The 25917-nt window shown below is 45.6% G+C and overlaps 1 protein-coding gene across 4 annotated transcripts in view; it reads right to left on the bottom strand.

Annotated features, from left to right (window-relative positions):
- RBM47 (RNA binding motif protein 47) overlaps positions 1-25917 on the bottom strand; it is a 93299-nt gene that overhangs the window by 41790 nt on the left and 25592 nt on the right. The window contains exon 1 of one of the 4 annotated variants that reach the window (XM_014957857.1): positions 3695-3768. The exons of the other annotated variants lie outside the window; for them this stretch is intronic. The gene's annotated coding sequence lies outside the window, so the exon portion shown is untranslated. Of the gene's footprint in view, positions 1-3694; positions 3769-25917 lie in introns of those variants that run through there. 4 annotated transcript variants of the gene reach the window in all.

Raw genomic sequence — 25917 nt, 5'->3', positions numbered from 1 at the left:
TAGGAGAAGTAAGCCTTTGTTTAGACAGCCATTAAAAAAATATTTCTGCTAAATTTATTGGTTATTGTTTCTACTTTTGCCTTGCAGCATGTAAGCAAATACTGTTTGATATTGACAGCAGTTGCTAGATACTGGAAGTAAAGGGAAACTGTGACCCAGGACTGGGGAAGGGGAAGCAGGGCTGCCATTCATTTGGATAGATATCTTCACTCATCAGCTACACACTGCACTCTGATCTGTGTGACACCTGACTTCTGATGAGAACAAAAGTTCTGAAAGTTATTACTGAGAGCAACAAATTGCATAAAGAGGTATTCTCACTGAAAGTACACATTGCAAAGAAGGAAAAACTAAATCAAGATCTAAGCATTCATTTCTCATTGACATCATTGGGAACTGCTTATACATGCATCCAAAATAATTTTGGTAATTAAAATAATTAAAGTTACTTCATTTCGCAGAAATTATATTTCATGCTCAGCTGCAATTCATGGGTTAACACTTTGTGTTATTTTGGCAAAATTGAAAAGCTGGGGTTTCAATGCATTATGCTCAGTGGGAAACGTGCAAGGGTAAATTTGCTTGTCTCTAATCACTGTCCTTCAAGGTTTGTATTTTACCTGATCATTTCATTCACCGGAACAGGAAGAGCAAAACCAGCTCATTGTCACAAAAATATGCTCCTGCAACTGGCTCTGAAAAGGTAGATTGTTTGCCTCAGAAAACTCTTAGTCCTACAAAAGGCAAAAATCCTCCAGTAAAATCACAATTCTGCCTTAAGATAATAAACTAATTAAATGCTAAAGTTTTAAATTGTTCCCGAAGTCACACAAAGGAGATATTCTGGTCACATGAGTGTTGTACTAGTGGATGGCTATAGAAAAGATTTTTTCCAATATTCAGAGAGAGAAAAGCAGGGAGACAGATTGCCATAGAAGAAACAAGACTCCTGCCAGGAGACCTCCTTACCCAGGTGCCATGCGGCTGCTGTGTCAGGGGGAAAAATAATGACTGTGAAGGTCTCCACATGGGCTATGTCCTTAAGCAAAGAGTTTCCAGCACAGCAAGCCCCAAGTAACCTGCCTGACACAAGTGGTTTGTTTTAAACATCTTTCTGATGAGGAAATCAAGGAAAGCGATTGCGACACCTCGTCTGTGGTGTGATGGCTGCCACACAAACAAGCACAATAAACAAATGAAAGCTGCTGGAAGAGGGCTGGAGTGCAGGCGGTGGCTGGGGCACAGCCTGGACACTCCTCGTGGTACCCTCCCGGTGACAGCCCCGTCACCTGCACACGGAGAGCAGGGACCAAGGCTGCTCCTGCCCCTGCGAGGGCACTGCTCAGCCCACGGGACCCTGGCACTGCAGGAAAGTGGGTGTCCCTGGGGCTGTCTGGGGAGGAGACAGCAGAGTTTTGCCCTGTCCCGGCTAATCTTCTGCAGTTCTGGTGGTATGGGGTTTTTTGTTTGGCAGTGTTTCCTTTTTTTTTTGCCATCTGAAAAATCCGCATCTCTGCTGACCGAGTATCACTCTTTCCCAAAGTATCTGTAGAGATTATTCCCTTTCTAATATATCCCTTTACTATGGGCATTGCTGGTTCAAATATAAGTATTTCTCCTTTCCTGTGAAGGGAAATTTGGAAAAGCGACACTGTTAGGTCTCTGCGGGATCCATTATATTTTATTTTGCATAGGTCTAGCAGTAACACCTGTGTCACAGAAACTGCCTCTAAGGGTGACGCCACATTTCAACTAGCGACTCTGTAACCAGCCCAGGTGAAGCATTATTGCCAATCTTTTCCACCTTATAGATCCCAAAAAAGATTTTGCAGCCCATGCTGTCCTGGTGATCCCTGTGCAGCCCCGCTCCTCTTGGTGTATGTACACAGGTTTAACCAACTGAAACTTGGTAAACAGCTGTGCTGAAAATGCAGCATGTGACATGAAATCTCCTTGCTTCATTTTAGTGCATAATAGTATGTTATTATTTACTGAAAGAATTTAAGTTGTTCATAATTTACAGACAGTTATGACCCCCTTGTCCTGAAACCTCTCTATCTGATCACATTTTTCCCTGATTCCCTGATTCAGTGATGGAAAGGGGTTGGAGTTGCTCTGAAAGAAGCCCTCTGTAGTGCAAACAGGACTCGAAGACTGAACAGATTTTGTCAACAGTCGTATTTCTTCCATTTAAGCCACATAATCTCCCTTATAGTGACCAGCTAGACCACTAGCTTTGTATGAAAATAGACAAGATAACATTGTCATCACTGTCTTTTGTCTTAGATATTTATCTTTTTAAATTCAGTCTCTGTGAGCTCTGTGATAAGATTTGAACTCTAGTAACTGCAAAAGAAACTTCTACATCAATCCAGTTTAGTGTCAAATACTGGAACCACCATTCCTGGGAGAAAAGGGCAAGAATCACACATCAGCTATGACACACAAGAAAATCACACGCTTTAATCATAGTCATACTTTACGTCTACAAATTCACCGACAGACTGAAATTGCAGTGCAGCCTTTACCAAAATTTTTCTTGACTCACATTTCAATACTTTAAAGCAGATACTTGCGGGAAACCAGTTGCTTTGTTCTCCAGTAATTTTTTCCTGCACTTTGCTCTAGGAGTTTTAGTGCTGCTAAGAACTGAAGCCACATTTAGACTACTTTTAATAAAATAAATGTGTTACCACACTTCAGTACTGCCTAGCACCACTAAGCACTTACTAAACATAAATAGCATGTCATGTGCAAGCCCAATTAGCAAACACATCAAGAAAATCTGTCACATCAGGGAGGACTGAAGCAAGCAGCAAGTACAGCTAGGGCCCGACACTGATAAGTTGGAAGCAACAACTTTAAAAATCATTCTTTTTCTTGCATTTTGCTTTGCACACAAACCACACTGTAAATAAACTGTGAATACTGACTACAGTTCAGCCACTTCACACCGAGCCATCTGTGAAAACTCCCCTTTCAGTATTACTTGACTGTCACCTGGGATGTAAAAGATGATTATTTCTGGGGAATCACCATATGTACTTCTATAAAGACACATCCAGACCAGCAAAGCACACACAGAAGATGGTTCCTGCATGAACAAGTCAGCTTTCACAGTGTGGTAGAAACTTTCAGTAACTGAGCAAACATGAATAGCAGGAACTTCAATCCTGATATTTTTTTCTGTCTGCTACCTTGGAACATGGAAAAAATCTTGAAAAAAATTAGTCACTTTGCCTATTTTTGCAAAGCTCGTTCAAAAATCAGCAAGTATTTTTCAGCATGAGTCACTACCCACATCCCTGTTGCAATAATTAGACTGCACGTTTTCATTAGAAACTCTGACTCCTGGTTCCTACTCTTCAGTTAGAAGATGAGCAGAAGCCAGCTGTTTGGAGTTTTATTAGAAAAACATGAAGTTCACAAATGCAACCATGCACTAATTTCGTTTGTTTGGTTTTTTAACTGAAGATACACCACAATCGAAACAACTAGCTAACGAAGCATGGGTTAATCAACCCGTGCTTCAGATGACACCACGCAGTCACCTACAGTTGACGCAAGCAAACTACAAAATAACGCTGACTCCTCTTCCGACTTCTAGGGAGCGAAGCTTTGGCAAACTTTATGACCAGGAGCCACTGCCCTTCTGCCTCCCAAAGCCTGGAAAATGGGAAGTGGGAAAGGGTACCTGGGGAGAAGCCGGTGTGCTCCCGTGGGTGCTGGCTGCCGCCGGGCTCCTGCTGCCTCCTTCCCCGGGCACCTGCCTGGCCACCGCTGCCTACGCCGGTCAATGTTTTACCAGGCTGCCAGCAGCTTGCCGTCCCACCCTCCCTGCAAACACCCCGTGGGGAAGGCAGCGCCGGGGACACAGGGGCAGAGCCAGCACCAAAAAGGTCGCCCCTCTCCTGCCCGCCCTGTCCTCCACACAAAGCGCACAAAAACAGGGGAAACCTGCTGAGAGGGGGACCTAAGGAAAGCGTGCCGTGAAGGGGAAAAAAAAAACCAACAAAAAAAGTACATATATGGTGCTATTAATAGATAATTTGTGGCAGGTAAGTCATGATAACCTTTCTCCGTATTGTTCTAAGGTTGCACGCAAGCCTAGGCGTGCCTGGCTGAAAGCTGAGAGGGAATGCTTAATTTATGGGAGTACATAAATTTCCAAATAAATCTTGGGCATAAGAGAGCAGTCATTCAAACGACAGCTAAAATTTCAAAACCCAAAAATGACAACAAAAAAAAAACCCACCCTGAAACTGCATGATAAAATAGCTCAAAGGGAGCCTAAAAGTGAAGATGGGGGAAAGAAATGGCCGAGGCAACCTGCAGAGGTTTGCTTTGCAGGCAGAGGCTCCGTTCCTGTGTCTCGGCTTTTCAGGAGTGCCTCAGAGTTACAGCTCTTCCAGCGCTTTCCCATTCCCCAGCAAGTTCACAATTACAAGCAGAGGGCAGCTGAAACGGGCTGGCAACCCATCGCGGCGCTGTCAAGGTGCTCCCCGAGGAGGAGAGGACCACTGCTGATCCTGGGAAGGACTCAGAGGCTGGGACTCGGTGGCTGCTCCCAACCTAGGAGATCCTTTCCAGGCCTGGTACACAGATGTGTACTCATAGAGGAGCAACAGGAAAATCTAGGCTATGTTGTGAGACCTGGTTTTGTGATACTGCCTCATCTGCCATGATCTTTCAGCCCTGATTTGGGGAGGAGTGATTCATTTTGTCTAATCTAGGATCCCTAGAGCAATGTGCATTTTAATGCATGTGTTTAAGGAGAAAATCTGCATCACTAGGTCCAGTAGGTCAGATTAGCTACTAAAACCTGCCGCATAGTGCAACAAGGACTGTGTCCATGTGCTGGGTTTGCTGTTGATCTGGATCTTGCACAGCCTTGCACAGGGATGGGGTTGTCCATGCTCAGTGATGCTGGGCTAAGGGACACCAGCGAGTCTGGTCAGGTTGGGTGGAGAGGCTTTCTCTACACGCCAGGCATGCTGCAGTGTCCTCACAAGTGGCCAGGGGCACGCGTGTGACTGTCAGTGCAGCAATGGGCTGTGGCTGGAGCCAGCAGATGTGTCCCCAAAAGCAGGAATTCCTTCCCTGAGCCTGGACTCCTGAGGGGGGTTCCTCAGAGCCCAGGGCAAACCTGCAGGGACCATGCACGGCCAGCTGCTGTGGCAAGGTGAGCCCTGTGTGCCCAATGCACACCAGCCTGCTCAGATCTCCAAGATGCCACCATTTGCTGTGGGTGCTTTCAGGTGTGGCATTCCCTCATGCCAATCTGCACTCACCTCACCTCCCCTTTTGCCTGCAAAAAGAGAGGCAGAAGAGGAATCTCTCACCAATCCGGTATTTAAGGCCACCATGGTGGCAGCCTGTGACTCCCTGGTAGGACAGGCTGTTGGCATGAGCAGAGAAGGCATATAGACCTCCCTACAGCTGCTAGACACACTCCTGCTGCTGTGGGACAACCTGCAAGACCTGGCCATGTTTTTTGCAGGAGTCTTATTAATACCCAACTGTCAACCTGTTCTCCCTCTAGATAAAAAACCCTCACAGCTGCTTTACAGCATCTGCTCCCAACCTGTGAGGAAGACCACTGTGATGAACACACAGGGAAGGGAGAGACCTGTCATCTTCTGCCAGCTTCTCAGGCTTGCGCCAGGACACTTGCCACATCACATTAGCCTCTCAGTGCCTCGTTGATCCCCAAGCCGTAAGTGGAAATAATAACAACCGTCTATTCCACAGAGCTGCTTGGAGTCTCAGCTGTGGCTATTGCCTCTGAGATCCCCAGGCAGAATGAAGGATTTTATCTGAAAGAGCTTATCTGTACTTAAGACCCTGCCTAACCAGCTCCAGGAACTGCTCGTAGCAGTCTTGCTCCACCTGGTCTTGAGAGCTGCTCCCAGAGAGGTGCACTAGGTGGACACAGGGTGAGATCCAGACATGCCATTTCTCTCTCCCACTTGGATTAAGCACTCCACTCAAGACCTCTCAGATCTTCCCAACAAAGAGGGGGGGGGAAGAGACCATGATTCTTTGAAAAAGGTCTGCATTTGGCAACTGGGTGCTTTCTGGTGTCAGAAGCATTTCAGCAGAAGACTCTGGACAAGCACTGCCCACTCCTCTGGATCAGATCTAGATTATATCACTGTCACGTCTCATGTCATGAGACTGCCAGTCCTGTCTTTGGCAAGGCTGGAAACTGAGACTTGGAGTGGTGAGATCTGGAAGTGGAAGAGTGGCACGCTGGTATTTGGGTTATGGAGCCAGCTCAAATTCAGTTTGCCTTGAGGCACAGGCAAGGTCACCGCCTTGAGAAGGTTGTACAAATACTCGGTTTTCCACAGTGCTAATACTTCTGCCAAGCATGTTAGGCCTCAGAGAGTCAAATTGTGTGCAGTATTGACCCACAGAGGCCAAAGGACTTCAGAGAAACTCAGTTATCAGTTATAGCTGCCAGGTGTAGCTACCACAGAAAAATGAGGGCTTAATTATGGTACAGCTGAACTTGTCACCCCAGACAAGTGGAACAGTGAACAATTTGATGGGTCCTCACACTAAATCTGCCCTTGTAGATAAGCTGATATAATGCAACAGACACCAAATATTTTTTTCATTGTTGCACAAGCAATAAGAAAAGGAAATATCTTCCCGACGTACTCCTGTATGGATACTACCTTGTGAAAACTCAGTCTTTCATTCACACAAGCTGTGCAACTTTTTATCTGGTTTTCAGATATTAACCTCTAAGTGGAAATCATCCAAAACCAATGAGTTTTAGCTTTCTTTGCAAGAAAGTGATAGCAGTAGTAATTTTTATGGAGTGTTACATCTGAAAGCTAGTTGTGGCCATGAACGACTGGTCTAAGTCAAGTACCATTGTGAAGCATTTCCCTGAAGAGCTGATGCCTTCGGCTCTTCAACAGGCTGGGGTAGGCTGAAATAAAGTAATTTCCCAAAGGTCATGCAGCAGGACCGTGCCACCCCTGCAGTCAGCTCCTGAAATGAGCATGGCCGGCTTCTGGCCAACCCAAGTTTAACAGGCTTCTCCTTATTTTCCACTCTCAGAGAGGAGTTTTTCACAACAGAGGGCTGAGAGAGAGGCCCATGTTTCTCAGGAGGCCAAGTCTGCCCCTGCGTCACCTGGTCCAAAGTCCCCTGTGCCACGCTTTCACAGATAACCCGGGGTGGGTTTCTGATTAACGCGCCGCTGACAGGAAAGGCTGTGACCCACGGAAACTTGGCTTTTCGGGCTCGTCTCGGCGCACAACCTTTGTCACAGAGCACGGGTTTCAAGGGCAGCGTAACACTTGCATATTTACTTACTGCAAATGGAGGAGGTGCTGGGCTGCACAGCACACAGACTGCAAAGTCAAACATTAATTTAGCACAGACACCGTATAACCTCAGGCTGGCTTGGAAGCAAGTAAAGTAAAAGGTATGGATATTAGAAGTGAAAAAGCACCTAAAATTCACAGGCTTTTGGGCAAAGTGCTTTCAATGAAACACCAATTTACTTACGAAGTGTTAGCAGCCTTGACACCACATAGATCAAACACCAAAACTAAAACGTGGGGATCAGGTAACCAAAGGGGAATTTTCTGTGAATCTTACATGGGGTTTAATTTTGTTCCAGTTCTCTTTCAACAGATGCATTTGTATGTCATCCTGCGTGGCAGCGCTTGCTTTGGGAAAGAGTACAAGGCAGATCCAGAGGGGCTACCGCCGAGGCTTTGAAAACTTTACATTCCCAGTAAAGAACCTGCTGTGTCGGAGCACATGGTGCTGCTGACAGGACTATGTTCAGACCCATCCCTAAGCAGCGTGTCGAAACCACCTCCCCAGGAAATACTGGCGCAGCACTGATCGCCTCCGACGGGAGCTACATCCCCTCCTCTGGAGCAGAAGGACTAGCAACTACCTGCTGCAACAGAAACAGGAGGGAGGGGAAGAGTCATCTCCACGAGCCGTGGAAGATCGTTATCGTACAGGAAAATAGCAGGGACGTGAAGCATGAACTGAGAGGGCTCTTCAGCCGTAGCCTGAAGGTGGCACACATAAGGACACCTCTCCAGCTGTGAGCTTGGCTGGGTGTCTGGGCTCTCGGAAATCATACCTGGCCATGCCAGCAGTACAAGGGCTACAGCCTTGCCATACCTAGTCTTTCTTTCGGTCCCTAATTTAGTATCTTGTGCTGAGATTTCAGAGCTAAGTGCCCTGTGGATCTTCACCTACTACAGAACGAGTCCTCAGCACCAGACAAAGTGTTCCTCTGGTTAATAAGATGAAAGATATAGCAAGGAATTATTTACAAACCACCTCTACTAGCTGATCCCAGAGCTGTTTTGCTAGTGGCTTCACCGGGTAGAGTTTCAGTCATCACTATTCCCTTGGAGCGAGCAGACCTTGCAAAATACATGAGATATGTAAGAAAACTCGCTCACGCTTCACTGAGAAACTGAGCATTGATGGGAAAGTGTATTTGCAAGCAGTTTCTGTAGGGCTGATTTGTTAAACACCTGGCTATCAAAGAACAGGCAACACTGATAGAAAATCATATGCCAGGCTACAAACTCCATAAAAGAAGAGGTTTTAATCAAAAAGCCAAACAACCCCATCCCACCTTTCTTGTTCACTCCCTTATTTGCAGCTTTTTCTTCTTTTTTTTTTTTTCCAAAAACAGTATCTCAAAACCTTATTGTCCAAAGCTTTTTTGAGAACTGCCTATTTTGACTTTGTGTTTTGTATGACCACACTATGCTGGTGATTTAGCAACCTCACACTGTAGACAAATATTTCAAAATATTCCCTTCTCCATAGCTGCTCAACCGCTTTTACATGTATTGCTGCATTTCACGATGCCACCCACAGTCACACTTAGGAAGGGATCATATTGAAAATGCAGTGGTTTAAAATCACAGATGTGCATTCCTCATGAGTTCGATTTTAGTGCAAAAGTCCCTCAGCTAAGCTGCTTCTGGGATTTCCCTGATGTGACAATTACTGAACAGTGAGAATCTCAGGCTTGGGCGTTAATGGTGCTGGCTTAGTGAGGATCCTCACTGGGCAGTTGCGGGGGGTTGTACAGTTTGGGCATTGAGCAACGTCCCCATCGTGTCCCTGGTCCCTTGTGTCTGCCTGTGCAGACTGGGAGCAGGGGAGCAAATGGGCAGGTTGGCAGTGGTCCCAGGGGAGATGGCCCCAGGAGCACGCATGGCACCAAGAGTGGCTGGCTGGCACATCTGCCCTGTCCTGCTGTTGGGATGGCTCAAAGCCCCATCCAGCCTGGCCTTGAACACCTCCAGGGGTGGGGCATCCACAACTTCTCTGGGCAACTTGTGCCAGTGTCTCACCGCCCTCACAGTAAAGAATTTATTCCTAAAATCTAATCAAAATCTACCCTCTTTCAGTTTAAAACAGTTACCCCTTGTCTTGTCACTACAATCCCTGGGAAAGAGTCCTGCCTCATCCCTGCAGTAGGCCCCCTTTCAGTACTGGAAGGCCACTATAAGGTCTCCCCAGAGCCTTCTCTTCTCCAGGCTGAACAACCTCAACTCTCCCAGCCTGTCTTCATAGAAGAGATGCTCCAGCCCTCTGATCATCTTTGTGACCCTCCTCTGGACTCACTCCAATAGTTCCATGTCCTTCATATGTTGAGGACCCCAGAGCTGAACGCAGTACTCCAGGTGGGGTCTCACCAGCACAGAGTAGAGTAAAAGAATTACCTCCCTCATCCTGATGGCCATGCTTTTTTTAATGCGGCTCAAAAACTGTCCAGAGGAAAGAAGATCCAAGCAAGATGTGCAGTTTTTTCTGGAGGCCATTAAAAGAATACATCACTGCTGTAGTGCCACAGCATTTGTCTGATAATATCTTTGCAGGAGGTAGGAAGGACTGGAATAATGACTATTCTCTGCAGCTCTTCAGAAAGGATGAAAAGTCAGTAGAGGATGCACATCTGCAAAACATGACTTTCATGGAACAACCAAAAGGTTTTGATTTGAACAATGCGTTTCATTTTTAAGCCAAATACTCATTAGATACAAGACAGGCAACCTGACGACCTCTCAAAGTTGATTCCTTCCAAATACAAAGGTTAAATGGCACTTCAGCTTTTGCTCAGTGTCTTGTTTTCAATCTCATAGCCTGGGAGATCCAGGGAATATGACCAGTAAATCCACGAGTCAGGATACTGTAGGAGAAGTAAGCCTTTGTTTAGACAGCCATTAAAAAAATATTTCTGCTAAATTTATTGGTTATTGTTTCTACTTTTGCCTTGCAGCATGTAAGCAAATACTGTTTGATATTGACAGCAGTTGCTAGATACTGGAAGTAAAGGGAAACTGTGACCCAGGACTGGGGAAGGGGAAGCAGGGCTGCCATTCATTTGGATAGATATCTTCACTCATCAGCTACACACTGCACTCTGATCTGTGTGACACCTGACTTCTGATGAGAACAAAAGTTCTGAAAGTTATTACTGAGAGCAACAAATTGCATAAAGAGGTATTCTCACTGAAAGTACACATTGCAAAGAAGGAAAAACTAAATCAAGATCTAAGCATTCATTTCTCATTGACATCATTGGGAACTGCTTATACATGCATCCAAAATAATTTTGGTAATTAAAATAATTAAAGTTACTTCATTTCGCAGAAATTATATTTCATGCTCAGCTGCAATTCATGGGTTAACACTTTGTGTTATTTTGGCAAAATTGAAAAGCTGGGGTTTCAATGCATTATGCTCAGTGGGAAACGTGCAAGGGTAAATTTGCTTGTCTCTAATCACTGTCCTTCAAGGTTTGTATTTTACCTGATCATTTCATTCACCGGAACAGGAAGAGCAAAACCAGCTCATTGTCACAAAAATATGCTCCTGCAACTGGCTCTGAAAAGGTAGATTGTTTGCCTCAGAAAACTCTTAGTCCTACAAAAGGCAAAAATCCTCCAGTAAAATCACAATTCTGCCTTAAGATAATAAACTAATTAAGTGCTAAAGTTTTAAATTGTTCCCGAAGTCACACAAAGGAGATATTCTGGTCACATGAGTGTTGTACTAGTGGATGGCTATAGAAAAGATTTTTCCAATATTCAGAGAGAGAAAAGCAGGGAGACAGATTGCCATAGAAGAAACAAGACTCCTGCCAGGAGACCTCCTTACCCAGGTGCCATGCGGCTGCTGTGTCAGGGGGAAAAATAATGACTGTGAAGGTCTCCACATGGGCTATGTCCTTAAGCAAAGAGTTTCCAGCACAGCAAGCCCCAAGTAACCTGCCTGACACAAGTGGTTTGTTTTAAACATCTTTCTGATGAGGAAATCAAGGAAAGCGATTGCGACACCTCGTCTGTGGTGTGATGGCTGCCACACAAACAAGCACAATAAACAAATGAAAGCTGCTGGAAGAGGGCTGGAGTGCAGGCGGTGGCTGGGGCACAGCCTGGACACTCCTCGTGGTACCCTCCCGGTGACAGCCCCGTCACCTGCACACGGAGAGCAGGGACCAAGGCTGCTCCTGCCCCTGCGAGGGCACTGCTCAGCCCACGGGACCCTGGCACTGCAGGAAAGTGGGTGTCCCTGGGGCTGTCTGGGGAGGAGACAGCAGAGTTTTGCCCTGTCCCGGCTAATCTTCTGCAGTTCTGGTGGTATGGGGTTTTTTGTTTGGCAGTGTTTCCTTTTTTTTTTGCCATCTGAAAAATCCGCATCTCTGCTGACCGAGTATCACTCTTTCCCAAAGTATCTGTAGAGATTATTCCCTTTCTAATATATCCCTTTACTATGGGCATTGCTGGTTCAAATATAAGTATTTCTCCTTTCCTGTGAAGGGAAATTTGGAAAAGCGACACTGTTAGGTCTCTGCGGGATCCATTATATTTTATTTTGCATAGGTCTAGCAGTAACACCTGTGTCACAGAAACTGCCTCTAAGGGTGACGCCACATTTCAACTAGCGACTCTGTAACCAGCCCAGGTGAAGCATTATTGCCAATCTTTTCCACCTTATAGATCCCAAAAAAGATTTTGCAGCCCATGCTGTCCTGGTGATCCCTGTGCAGCCCCGCTCCTCTTGGTGTATGTACACAGGTTTAACCAACTGAAACTTGGTAAACAGCTGTGCTGAAAATGCAGCATGTGACATGAAATCTCCTTGCTTCATTTTAGTGCATAATAGTATGTTATTATTTACTGAAAGAATTTAAGTTGTTCATAATTTACAGACAGTTATGACCCCCTTGTCCTGAAACCTCTCTATCTGATCACATTTTTCCCTGATTCCCTGATTCAGTGATGGAAAGGGGTTGGAGTTGCTCTGAAAGAAGCCCTCTGTAGTGCAAACAGGACTCGAAGACTGAACAGATTTTGTCAACAGTCGTATTTCTTCCATTTAAGCCACATAATCTCCCTTATAGTGACCAGCTAGACCACTAGCTTTGTATGAAAATAGACAAGATAACATTGTCATCACTGTCTTTTGTCTTAGATATTTATCTTTTTAAATTCAGTCTCTGTGAGCTCTGTGATAAGATTTGAACTCTAGTAACTGCAAAAGAAACTTCTACATCAATCCAGTTTAGTGTCAAATACTGGAACCACCATTCCTGGGAGAAAAGGGCAAGAATCACACATCAGCTATGACACACAAGAAAATCACACGCTTTAATCATAGTCATACTTTACGTCTACAAATTCACCGACAGACTGAAATTGCAGTGCAGCCTTTACCAAAATTTTTCTTGACTCACATTTCAATACTTTAAAGCAGATACTTGCGGGAAACCAGTTGCTTTGTTCTCCAGTAATTTTTTCCTGCACTTTGCTCTAGGAGTTTTAGTGCTGCTAAGAACTGAAGCCACATTTAGACTACTTTTAATAAAATAAATGTGTTACCACACTTCAGTACTGCCTAGCACCACTAAGCACTTACTAAACATAAATAGCATGTCATGTGCAAGCCCAATTAGCAAACACATCAAGAAAATCTGTCACATCAGGGAGGACTGAAGCAAGCAGCAAGTACAGCTAGGGCCCGACACTGATAAGTTGGAAGCAACAACTTTAAAAATCATTCTTTTTCTTGCATTTTGCTTTGCACACAAACCACACTGTAAATAAACTGTGAATACTGACTACAGTTCAGCCACTTCACACCGAGCCATCTGTGAAAACTCCCCTTTCAGTATTACTTGACTGTCACCTGGGATGTAAAAGATGATTATTTCTGGGGAATCACCATATGTACTTCTATAAAGACACATCCAGACCAGCAAAGCACACACAGAAGATGGTTCCTGCATGAACAAGTCAGCTTTCACAGTGTGGTAGAAACTTTCAGTAACTGAGCAAACATGAATAGCAGGAACTTCAATCCTGATATTTTTTTCTGTCTGCTACCTTGGAACATGGAAAAAATCTTGAAAAAAATTAGTCACTTTGCCTATTTTTGCAAAGCTCGTTCAAAAATCAGCAAGTATTTTTCAGCATGAGTCACTACCCACATCCCTGTTGCAATAATTAGACTGCACGTTTTCATTAGAAACTCTGACTCCTGGTTCCTACTCTTCAGTTAGAAGATGAGCAGAAGCCAGCTGTTTGGAGTTTTATTAGAAAAACATGAAGTTCACAAATGCAACCATGCACTAATTTCGTTTGTTTGGTTTTTTAACTGAAGATACACCACAATCGAAACAACTAGCTAACGAAGCATGGGTTAATCAACCCGTGCTTCAGATGACACCACGCAGTCACCTACAGTTGACGCAAGCAAACTACAAAATAACGCTGACTCCTCTTCCGACTTCTAGGGAGCGAAGCTTTGGCAAACTTTATGACCAGGAGCCACTGCCCTTCTGCCTCCCAAAGCCTGGAAAATGGGAAGTGGGAAAGGGTACCTGGGGAGAAGCCGGTGTGCTCCCGTGGGTGCTGGCTGCCGCTGGGCTCCTGCTGCCTCCTTCCCCGGGCACCTGCCTGGCCACCGCTGCCTACGCCGGTCAATGTTTTACCAGGCTGCCAGCAGCTTGCCGTCCCACCCTCCCTGCAAACACCCCGTGGGGAAGGCAGCGCCGGGGACACAGGGGCAGAGCCAGCACCAAAAAGGTCGCCCCTCTCCTGCCCGCCCTGTCCTCCACACAAAGCGCACAAAAACAGGGGAAACCTGCTGAGAGGGGGACCTAAGGAAAGCGTGCCGTGAAGGGGAAAAAAAAAACCAACAAAAAAAGTACATATATGGTGCTATTAATAGATAATTTGTGGCAGGTAAGTCATGATAACCTTTCTCCGTATTGTTCTAAGGTTGCATGCAAGCCTAGGCGTGCCTGGCTGAAAGCTGAGAGGGAACGCTTAATTTATGGGAGTACATAAATTTCCAAATAAATCTTGGGCATAAGAGAGCAGTCATTCAAACGACAGCTAAAATTTCAAAACCCAAAAATGACAACAAAAAAAAAACCCACCCTGAAACTGCATGATAAAATAGCTCAAAGGGAGCCTAAAGGTGAAGATGGGGGAAAGAAATGGCCGAGGCAACCTGCAGAGGTTTGCTTTGCAGGCAGAGGCTCCGTTCCTGTGTCTCGGCTTTTCAGGAGTGCCTCAGAGTTACAGCTCTTCCAGCGCTTTCCCATTCCCCAGCAAGTTCACAATTACAAGCAGAGGGCAGCTGAAACGGGCTGGCAACCCATCGCGGCGCTGTCAAGGTGCTCCCCGAGGAGGAGAGGACCACTGCTGACCCTGGGAAGGACTCAGAGGCTGGGACTCGGTGGCTGCTCCCAACCTAGGAGATCCTTTCCAGGCCTGGTACACAGATGTGTACTCATAGAGGAGCAACAGGAAAATCTAGGCTATGTTGTGAGACCTGGTTTTGTGATACTGCCTCATCTGCCATGATCTTTCAGCCCTGATTTGGGGAGGAGTGATTCATTTTGTCTAATCTAGGATCCCTAGAGCAATGTGCATTTTAATGCATGTGTTTAAGGAGAAAATCTGCATCACTAGGTCCAGTAGGTCAGATTAGCTACTAAAACCTGCCGCATAGTGCAACAAGGACTGTGTCCATGTGCTGGGTTTGCTGTTGATCTGGATCTTGCACAGCCTTGCACAGGGATGGGGTTGTCCATGCTCAGTGATGCTGGGCTAAGGGACACCAGCGAGTCTGGTCAGGTTGGGTGGAGAGGCTTTCTCTACACGCCAGGCATGCTGCAGTGTCCTCACAAGTGGCCAGGGGCACGCATGTGACTGTCAGTGCAGCAATGGGCTGTGGCTGGAGCCAGCAGATGTGTCCCCAAAAGCAGGAATTCCTTCCCTGAGCCTGGACTCCTGAGGGGGGTTCCTCAGAGCCCAGGGCAAACCTGCAGGGACCATGCACGGCCAGCTGCTGTGGCAAGGTGAGCCCTGTGTGCCCAATGCACACCAGCCTGCTCAGATCTCCAAGATGCCACCATTTGCTGTGGGTGCTTTCAGGTGTGGCATTCCCTCATGCCAATCTGCACTCACCTCACCTCCCCTTTTGCCTGCAAAAAGAGAGGCAGAAGAGGAATCTCTCACCAATCCGGTATTTAAGGCCACCATGGTGGCAGCCTGTGACTCCCTGGTAGGACAGGCTGTTGGCATGAGCAGAGAAGGCATATAGACCTCCCTACAGCTGCTAGACACACTCCTGCTGCTGTGGGACAACCTGCAAGACCTGGCCATGTTTTTTGCAGGAGTCTTATTAATACCCAACTGTCAACCTGTTCTCCCTCTAGATAAAAAACCCTCACAGCTGCTTTACAGCATCTGCTCCCAACCTGTGAGGAAGACCACTGTGATGAACACACAGGGAAGGGAGAGACCTGTCATCTTCTGCCAGCTTCTCAGGCTTGCGCCAGGACACTTGCCACATCACATTAGCCTCTCAGTGCCTCGTTGATCCCCAAGCCGTAAGTGGAAATAATAACAACCGTCTATTCCACAGAGCTGCTTGGAGTCTCAGCTGTGGCTATTGCCTCTGAGATCCCCAGGCAGAATGAAGGATTTTATCTGAAAGAGCTTATCTGTACTTAAGACCCTGCCTAACCAGCTCCAGGAACTGCTCGTAGCAGTCTTGCTCCACCTGGTCTTGAGAGCTGCTCCCAGAGAGGTGCACTAGGTGGACACAGGGTGAGATCCAGACATGCCATTTCTCTCTCCCACTTGGATTAAGCACTCCACTCAAGACCTCTCAGATCTTCCCAACAAAGAGGGGGGGGGAAGAGACCATGATTCTTTGAAAAAGGTCTGCATTTGGCAACTGGGTGCTTTCTGGTGTCAGAAGCATTTCAGCAGAAGACTCTGGACAAGCACTGCCCACTCCTCTGGATCAGATCTAGATTATATCACTGTCACGTCTCATGTCATGAGACTGCCAGTCCTGTCTTTGGCAAGGCTGGAAACTGAGACTTGGAGTGGTGAGATCTGGAAGTGGAAGAGTGGCACGCTGGTATTTGGGTTATGGAGCCAGCTCAAATTCAGTTTGCCTTGAGGCACAGGCAAGGTCACCGCCTTGAGAAGGTTGTACAAATACTCGGTTTTCCACAGTGCTAATACTTCTGCCAAGCATGTTAGGCCTCAGAGAGTCAAATTGTGTGCAGTATTGACCCACAGAGGCCAAAGGACTTCAGAGAAACTCAGTTATCAGTTATAGCTGCCAGGTGTAGCTACCACAGAAAAATGAGGGCTTAATTATGGTACAGCTGAACTTGTCACCCCAGACAAGTGGAACAGTGAACAATTTGATGGGTCCTCACACTAAATCTGCCCTTGTAGATAAGCTGATATAATGCAACAGACACCAAATATTTTTTTCATTGTTGCACAAGCAATAAGAAAAGGAAATATCTTCCCGACGTACTCCTGTATGGATACTACCTTGTGAAAACTCAGTCTTTCATTCACACAAGCTGTGCAACTTTTTATCTGGTTTTCAGATATTAACCTCTAAGTGGAAATCATCCAAAACCAATGAGTTTTAGCTTTCTTTGCAAGAAAGTGATAGCAGTAGTAATTTTTATGGAGTGTTACATCTGAAAGCTAGTTGTGGCCATGAACGACTGGTCTAAGTCAAGTACCATTGTGAAGCATTTCCCTGAAGAGCTGATGCCTTCGGCTCTTCAACAGGCTGGGGTAGGCTGAAATAAAGTAATTTCCCAAAGGTCATGCAGCAGGACCGTGCCACCCCTGCAGTCAGCTCCTGAAATGAGCATGGCCGGCTTCTGGCCAACCCAAGTTTAACAGGCTTCTCCTTATTTTCCACTCTCAGAGAGGAGTTTTTCACAACAGAGGGCTGAGAGAGAGGCCCATGTTTCTCAGGAGGCCAAGTCTGCCCCTGCGTCACCTGGTCCAAAGTCCCCTGTGCCACGCTTTCACAGATAACCCGGGGTGGGTTTCTGATTAACGCGCCGCTGACAGGAAAGGCTGTGACCCACGGAAACTTGGCTTTTCGGGCTCGTCTCGGCGCACAACCTTTGTCACAGAGCACGGGTTTCAAGGGCAGCGTAACACTTGCATATTTACTTACTGCAAATGGAGGAGGTGCTGGGCTGCACAGCACACAGACTGCAAAGTCAAACATTAATTTAGCACAGACACCGTATAACCTCAGGCTGGCTTGGAAGCAAGTAAAGTAAAAGGTATGGATATTAGAAGTGAAAAAGCACCTAAAATTCACAGGCTTTTGGGCAAAGTGCTTTCAATGAAACACCAATTTACTTACGAAGTGTTAGCAGCCTTGACACCACATAGATCAAACACCAAAACTAAAACGTGGGGATCAGGTAACCAAAGGGGAATTTTCTGTGAATCTTACATGGGGTTTAATTTTGTTCCAGTTCTCTTTCAACAGATGCATTTGTATGTCATCCTGCGTGGCAGCGCTTGCTTTGGGAAAGAGTACAAGGCAGATCCAGAGGGGCTACCGCCGAGGCTTTGAAAACTTTACATTCCCAGTAAAGAACCTGCTGTGTCGGAGCACATGGTGCTGCTGACAGGACTATGTTCAGACCCATCCCTAAGCAGCGTGTCGAAACCACCTCCCCAGGAAATACTGGCGCAGCACTGATCGCCTCCGACGGGAGCTACATCCCCTCCTCTGGAGCAGAAGGACTAGCAACTACCTGCTGCAACAGAAACAGGAGGGAGGGGAAGAGTCATCTCCACGAGCCGTGGAAGATCGTTATCGTACAGGAAAATAGCAGGGACGTGAAGCATGAACTGAGAGGGCTCTTCAGCCGTAGCCTGAAGGTGGCACACATAAGGACACCTCTCCAGCTGTGAGCTTGGCTGGGTGTCTGGGCTCTCGGAAATCATACCTGGCCATGCCAGCAGTACAAGGGCTACAGCCTTGCCATACCTAGTCTTTCTTTCGGTCCCTAATTTAGTATCTTGTGCTGAGATTTCAGAGCTAAGTGCCCTGTGGATCTTCACCTACTACAGAACGAGTCCTCAGCACCAGACAAAGTGTTCCTCTGGTTAATAAGATGAAAGATATAGCAAGGAATTATTTACAAACCACCTCTACTAGCTGATCCCAGAGCTGTTTTGCTAGTGGCTTCACCGGGTAGAGTTTCAGTCATCACTATTCCCTTGGAGCGAGCAGACCTTGCAAAATACATGAGATATGTAAGAAAACTCGCTCACGCTTCACTGAGAAACTGAGCATTGATGGGAAAGTGTATTTGCAAGCAGTTTCTGTAGGGCTGATTTGTTAAACACCTGGCTATCAAAGAACAGGCAACACTGATAGAAAATCATATGCCAGGCTACAAACTCCATAAAAGAAGAGGTTTTAATCAAAAAGCCAAACAACCCCATCCCACCTTTCTTGTTCACTCCCTTATTTGCAGCTTTTTCTTCTTTTTTTTTTTTTCCAAAAACAGTATCTCAAAACCTTATTGTCCAAAGCTTTTTTGAGAACTGCCTATTTTGACTTTGTGTTTTGTATGACCACACTATGCTGGTGATTTAGCAACCTCACACTGTAGACAAATATTTCAAAATATTCCCTTCTCCATAGCTGCTCAACCGCTTTTACATGTATTGCTGCATTTCACGATGCCACCCACAGTCACACTTAGGAAGGGATCATATTGAAAATGCAGTGGTTTAAAATCACAGATGTGCATTCCTCACGAGTTCGATTTTAGTGCAAAAGTCCCTCAGCTAAGCTGCTTCTGGGATTTCCCTGATGTGACAATTACTGAACAGTGAGAATCTCAGGCTTGGGCGTTAATGGTGCTGGCTTAGTGAGGATCCTCACTGGGCAGTTGCGGGGGGTTGTACAGTTTGGGCATTGAGCAACGTCCCCATCGTGTCCCTGGTCCCTTGTGTCTGCCTGTGCAGACTGGGAGCAGGGGAGCAAATGGGCAGGTTGGCAGTGGTCCCAGGGGAGATGGCCCCAGGAGCACGCATGGCACCAAGAGTGGCTGGCTGGCACATCTGCCCTGTCCTGCTGTTGGGATGGCTCAAAGCCCCATCCAGCCTGGCCTTGAACACCTCCAGGGGTGGGGCATCCACAACTTCTCTGGGCAACTTGTGCCAGTGTCTCACCGCCCTCACAGTAAAGAATTTATTCCTAAAATCTAATCAAAATCTACCCTCTTTCAGTTTAAAACAGTTACCCCTTGTCTTGTCACTACAATCCCTGGGAAAGAGTCCTGCCTCATCCCTGCAGTAGGCCCCCTTTCAGTACTGGAAGGCCACTATAAGGTCTCCCCAGAGCCTTCTCTTCTCCAGGCTGAACAACCTCAACTCTCCCAGCCTGTCTTCATAGAAGAGATGCTCCAGCCCTCTGATCATCTTTGTGACCCTCCTCTGGACTCACTCCAATAGTTCCATGTCCTTCATATGTTGAGGACCCCAGAGCTGAACGCAGTACTCCAGGTGGGGTCTCACCAGCACAGAGTAGAGTAAAAGAATTACCTCCCTCATCCTGATGGCCATGCTTTTTTTAATGCGGCTCAGGATGCAGTCGGCTTTCTGGGCTGCAAGCACATATTGCTGGCTCATGTTGAGCTTCTCATCAACCAACAACCACAAGTCCTTCTCTTCAGGGATACTCTCAATCCATTCTCCACCATCTTTGTGACCCTCCTCTGGACTCACTCCAATAGTTCCATGTCCTTCATATGTTGAGGACCCCAGAGCTGAACGCAGTACTCCAGGTGGGGTCTCACCAGCACAGAGTAGAGTAAAAGAATTACCTCCCTCATCCTGATGGCCATGCTTTTTTTAATGCGGCTCAGGATGCAGTCGGCTTTCTGGGCTGCAAGCACATATTGCTGGCTCATGTTGAGCTTCTCATCAACCAACAACCACAAGTCCTTCTCTTCAGGGATACTCTCAATCCATTCTCCACCAAGCCTGTATTTGTGCTTGGGATTGCCCCAACCCGTGTGCTGGACCTCACACTTGGCGTTGTTGAATTTCATGAGGTTCACACAGGCCCACCTCTAAAGCCTGTCCAGGTCCCTCTGGATGGCATTCCTTCCCTCCAGCACATCAACAACATTTTTAGAAGAACACACCTCTCACTTAGGCCCCAAAATAAGCTTAAGCCAAAGATGGAGCCCCATAGATTACCTGGGCAGGGGTAATATGGGTAATAAAGGTACATGAGGAGTTGCAAAGAATGGAGAAATTTTATAAATCACACCCTTTCCCAGGGAGTTTGGTGTGGCAGCCACTACCTCAGACCATGCTCAAACACTGCAAACACCAACCCAGGGCACTGGGCTTCCCAAGCTCCAAGTGCCCTGCTACAGCCAGGCAGGGTCTGTAGGGAGCCCCCAACAGCAGGTGCCGCTTGTCGAACAAATGTGCTGCCAGATGTGAAGGACAGGTAGAAAAAAGTGTTTCAGGGCAAAAATATTTATAGGTTTCTCTGACTGTTGCTTACAAAATGTAAAAGTTTTAAAAATTAAAGAACCCTAATATCAGTATAGTGTTCTTATTAATTTTCTCCTTTAAAGCAGTACTACTAGGAAGAGACATTTCTTCCACTCACATTTCAGTTAAGAGATTTTTAATTGCTTGGTTAAATATGCATATGAATCAAGTCAGAAGTTGGTACATGACTTCCTCCCCCCCAATTCCTTGAAGACAAGAATTAAATTGTTTATCTTATACAAAGGAATACTTGTATCAAAAGCTATGGGTTGTCTGCATATCTCTATATATCTATTATCTCTCTTTTTATCAAGACCTTCTATCAAGGTTTCAAAATGCTTTGGGAGATCCAACTGGGTATGTGGAGCTGTAAAAAGTAAGAATTTCTAATAAAAGAGAACATGTTGCTGACAATGACTTGATTCTACTTTCTTGGGCTTTAACATTGGAGCTGAAACTAGTCATTTTAGCAGTAAGCAGTCATCTTAGCTCTGTCCTTAGTGCCTTATGTTAAATTTGGGCAAATATTTGGCATCTAAATCAGTGTCTAACATTTGATGACATGAAGCATCTTCAGACTCTGCAAGTGCAGCTAGTTGCTTTGAATGAACCCCAAGAGATAAGTAACGTTTCTATTTTAAAATAAAGTTTTAGAAGACAGTGAATACAGAGATTTTATAGCTGAACGGAAAAGCTAGGACTGAATCAGCCTTTCCAGCAGATACTGCCAAGCAGATGAATGAAATATTTTTTGCACTTATCTGCTTTGCTGAGAATCTCAGAGGAGATGTTGATACATATCTCTATGAGGCCAGTTCCTGAGGACTGTACTTAAATATTTGGTAACTATTATTTACTGCTTAATTATCTACATGCAACTAAAACCATCCCTCAGCTTCAGTACACAGACGACTTTTACAACACATCTACCTCATCACCAAATTCAAGGCACAAGGAAATGACATTTGTAGATGAGTGAGATGAAGCTCTGAAGGTCTAATCCACACAGTGGACCTCTTGCTTTGTGGTTTTCCTATTGTCTGCCCCTGAGAGGCTGCCTCGCTCCTCTCTTTTGGAGGAACCTCAAGGTGGAGGGAGGCTTCCTGAAACAGCTCAAAGGGAGGAGTGTGCCTAGAGGTAGCAGTGTGGCTAAGACATGGCTGGAGCTAGATGGGCAACCACAAAAACATGAGGAAGATTGAGGGCGTTTAGGATGGAGTCAAGGACTTGATAATTGTCTGGAAGGAAGTTAATAGCGAATCATGGAGATTAACAGGCGTGGTTCAGGAGGAACAGGAGTTGTGAACTGCTTACAGGGTGGGTGATAGCTGGAACAGAAGGTGGGGCAGAGCTGGAAGGCATCTGGCGTGTTGAAGAGATGAAAGGAAATCCATAATTTCTGGAAGGAAAGAAAAACTGGGATGGGGCAACCCAGCTGCTGGGGTGAGGTAAGGTATTTTGGAGGGAGAACTGATGAGACATAGTAATGCTTGTGAGAAGGGAGAAAATGTATGGTCTACAAGGAGAAAATGATGGTTGAATTGGAAAGAGGAAGCAGTAAATACAGAATTTACAGATGCTGGCTCTAAAGGAATGCAAATGAATCAGGTTAAATAATAGCGTGCTGAAAAAACATAACCAAAAGGACAGGTACTCCCCAGGTGAAGGAAGAATTCGTGGGCCACCTGCTTTCAACCCAGGCATTTGGCAGCCCTGTACTGGGTGCTGCAAGCCACACGGCACAAAGGTGGAAGAAATAGAGTCCACCTAGAGAGAGAAGAGGGAAAGAGCCGGAGGTGACAGGACAAGAGCTCCCAAATACAGAAAAACAGGGAGGTCAGGGCCAAAATTACTTGTGTGGTGGAGCTGGTCCTGGGGCAGGGGTGAAAGGAGGAGCAGGAACTGGAGGGGCATCAGTTCAGAAAGAAAAGTGAAACAATGAGCCTTTTTCCTGTTTATGATAAAAATAGCCCCAAGCAGATTTTCGTACTTATTAAAAATCTTCAAATAAAAGGAGCCTAGGAAAACCAGTGATGCCCTCTCTACAGTAGCTACATCACATGTGCATATGAAATATGTTGCTAAACTTGTTTTTTTTTTTTTTCCTATGTGAGGACTAAAACCAGATATCATTTACTCCCATGCACACACAACCAGTAACACTTATGCTTGTAGTGCTCCCATCCATTGTATGAAAGCTGTAGAATTGAGTAACACAATGTTCTGTACCAGAAAACTGCAGCATTTAGCCAGTGTATCAGTTTCCCAGAGTAGTTTTATGGTATTTCTATTTTTTTAGATCTTCCATTAATGGTCAAAGTAGATCTGTTTTTCCATGCAAAGGAACAATTTAAGAGAAAATCTGTAATGCCTACTCTGGCAAGCACATTCTGAGGTCAGAGGCAAATTGATCTGCAGTCCAGCTGTCCTGAAGCTCGCAGCAAGGCTAGTGGGAAAATCCTGATTCAAATTCCCAAGTTATAAAATCCACCTTGCTCCTACACAACTTTTTATAATTCAAAAACCTTTCACCAGATTCTGCAAAATTCACATTATAACCTTTCAGCTTTGGCTGACACTGTATTTTGAGAGCTGACGTACAGAATCCTGCTCTGCTCACTACAATGAAATTGGGAACTATTGGCCACATGTATTTCAGTGGAAAAAAAAAAAAAGTGCTGTCTATTTTTAAGCACTGGGTGCAGCTATTTGTGGCTGGCTGGGTCTCAGTCCAGCTTACCTGCAGGCTACAGTTTAGATTTGGAGTCTTGGACTTGATTTATATAAAAACTGGAATCACACAGTTTGCTCTCACTAACTTTTGCACAAGACTGAGGGACTCTCAGGACCAGCTTGTTCTTGCAAGACTTCTGCTTAGAGCAAAACCTCTCTGAGGACAACAGTTTGCATTTGAGTTGAGCCCCATCTGTACTAGAGCCAGATCTTTGTAGATTTGTAGATTCAAAATGGTCCCCTAATCAGTGAGGATTTAAACACCTGCAGTGAAAGGATGCATTTGATTCAACACAGCTCCATTTATTTTATGTGGATATTGAAGAACACTGAAGTTTTGTCTGTGTTGTGAACTCCTAGTTGGGTCATTTTTATGGTACAGCACATCAGCCATGGACAGCCAGATCATAAACACAGGGGAGCAGATGTATAGAAACTGTTGGTCTGAAACAACAAACATTCAGAGAACTAAGTGGATGTAACAGACCATTGTGAAGAGAGCTAATAAATCATATTTTAATGATTACCAACACTCCAAGCATCACCAGATTATGGGAAAGATCTTAGAAGATGCCTTAGGAAAGATTGCTAGGTGGCTGTCTAAGAGTCGCCCAATGCTAATAAAATACCAGATTCTGAAACCAGATAAACCATTAGCAGTCTGGCAATGTCAAAGTGTCAGACTGGTATTGCAAGCCTGAAAACAGGATTTTTTCATGTTTGATTGTACTCTCCTTTTTCTTTTGCAATTTATCGCCTGAATCTAAACCCAAACTTGATTGGTATTTTGGAATAATCCTGAAGTATTGTGCAGTGATAGTCAGTATTTCATATTACAGTTACATACTTGTGGGCTTTTAAATGCTATTAATGGCTTACACTTGCACAGCCTTTCCCTTGAAGGAATCCCAGTTCACTTGCTGAAATATTTTCACAAAATGTTTTCACCTCCTTTGATATACCATCAGCTCTGAAGGAGAACAGTGTGAAATGATTAAAGTTAGAAATTAAAAAAAAATATTCGGTTTCACTAAGGTTACTGGCAGCATTTTGAGAGACAGAATGCATTTATCTGATCACATGTGTTAGCTGGCTACTTGTTAAAAATGTAGGGATGGCTACACTTGGGAAACTGAACCTCTTGGTCACTTCTAAAGATTTTCTTCTTACTGAAGTATACAGCACTGTCTCCAAAAGTACCAGCAGCAAGCATCATTCATCCTAGGAAAAGTCAGAAAGCTTTCACCTATTTAATTATTAAAATAAAAAGGCCAGGCTGGATGGGGCTTTGAGCAACCTAGTCTAGTGGGAGGTGTCCCTGCTCATGGCAGGAGGGTGGAACTAGGCGATCTTTAAGGTCCCTTCCAACCCAAACCATTCTATGATTCTGAAAAAGGATCTAGATCACAAATAGTGTTTCCATACCTTCACCCATTGCTCAGGTAGGAAGTGGGGACTCATGACTGCTTGAAAGTGAAGAACTGCGGAGGACGAGAACGGGTCCGACACCACAAAGAGCAACATCTCTGTTTGGTTCAGGGTCAGCCAAGGCCACGTCAGCAGATTTCCTACTCGCCACTTACATCTGCTTCACTAAAGATAATTTATTATCTCCTGCCAGACATCAGGTCTGTCTGAGCGGAGGTGAGAAGGGCTATTGCAGTGTCTTGCAGAGCCGCGGCACGCAGCCGGCGAGAGCCTGCCCTACCAGCCCGGCACCACCTCCCACCGGCCTCATTCCTCTCCACAACCTCATTTCTGGGTCAGGGCACCGGTTCAAGAGCCGGACCTGAGAGCCTGCCACCAGGGTGGATCTCCTGTGGTCCTCCCCCTGTCCCGGCGTTGGCTTCCCGGGTGGCTGGGAGGATGCAGGGAGGGCCCCACCGCCCTGAGCCCCAGCACATTTAGGGGAAAGGTAAGGTGTTTCTTCACGCCAGGCTTCTCTCAGGAATGAAGGCAATGGCGTGTTGGAACAATGTCACTCCTGGATACAAACAAGTGAGGGCAACTCAGCCAGTACAAATAAACAAACAGAAGCACGGAGGGGAAGAAAAAGTTGCACCTTTTGGATTTGCTGCTGGTCTTCACATGCGCACTTGAGACATAGGTGCTATTGCGATGGAAGCTATTGATTAAATCCCAGTTACTGAGCCCATTGGCCGATACCACTTCATCGATAGGTTGACTATAATTCCATTTGCTCATAGTTAAGTAAATCACCAGTGCCAATCAACATTTTCTTAGGGTGCTAAGCCCACAAAAAACGTGCGGCGGGCTGAGTGGTGAT

The sequence above is a fragment of the Calidris pugnax genome, unplaced genomic scaffold (genome assembly GCF_001431845.1).
Source record: "Calidris pugnax isolate Ruff unplaced genomic scaffold, ASM143184v1 scaffold349, whole genome shotgun sequence".
NCBI classification, from domain to species: Eukaryota; Metazoa; Chordata; class Aves; order Charadriiformes; family Scolopacidae; genus Calidris; species Calidris pugnax.
The sequence above is the reverse complement of the archived record's forward strand: the minus strand, read 5'-3'. Positions and strand labels throughout refer to the sequence as shown.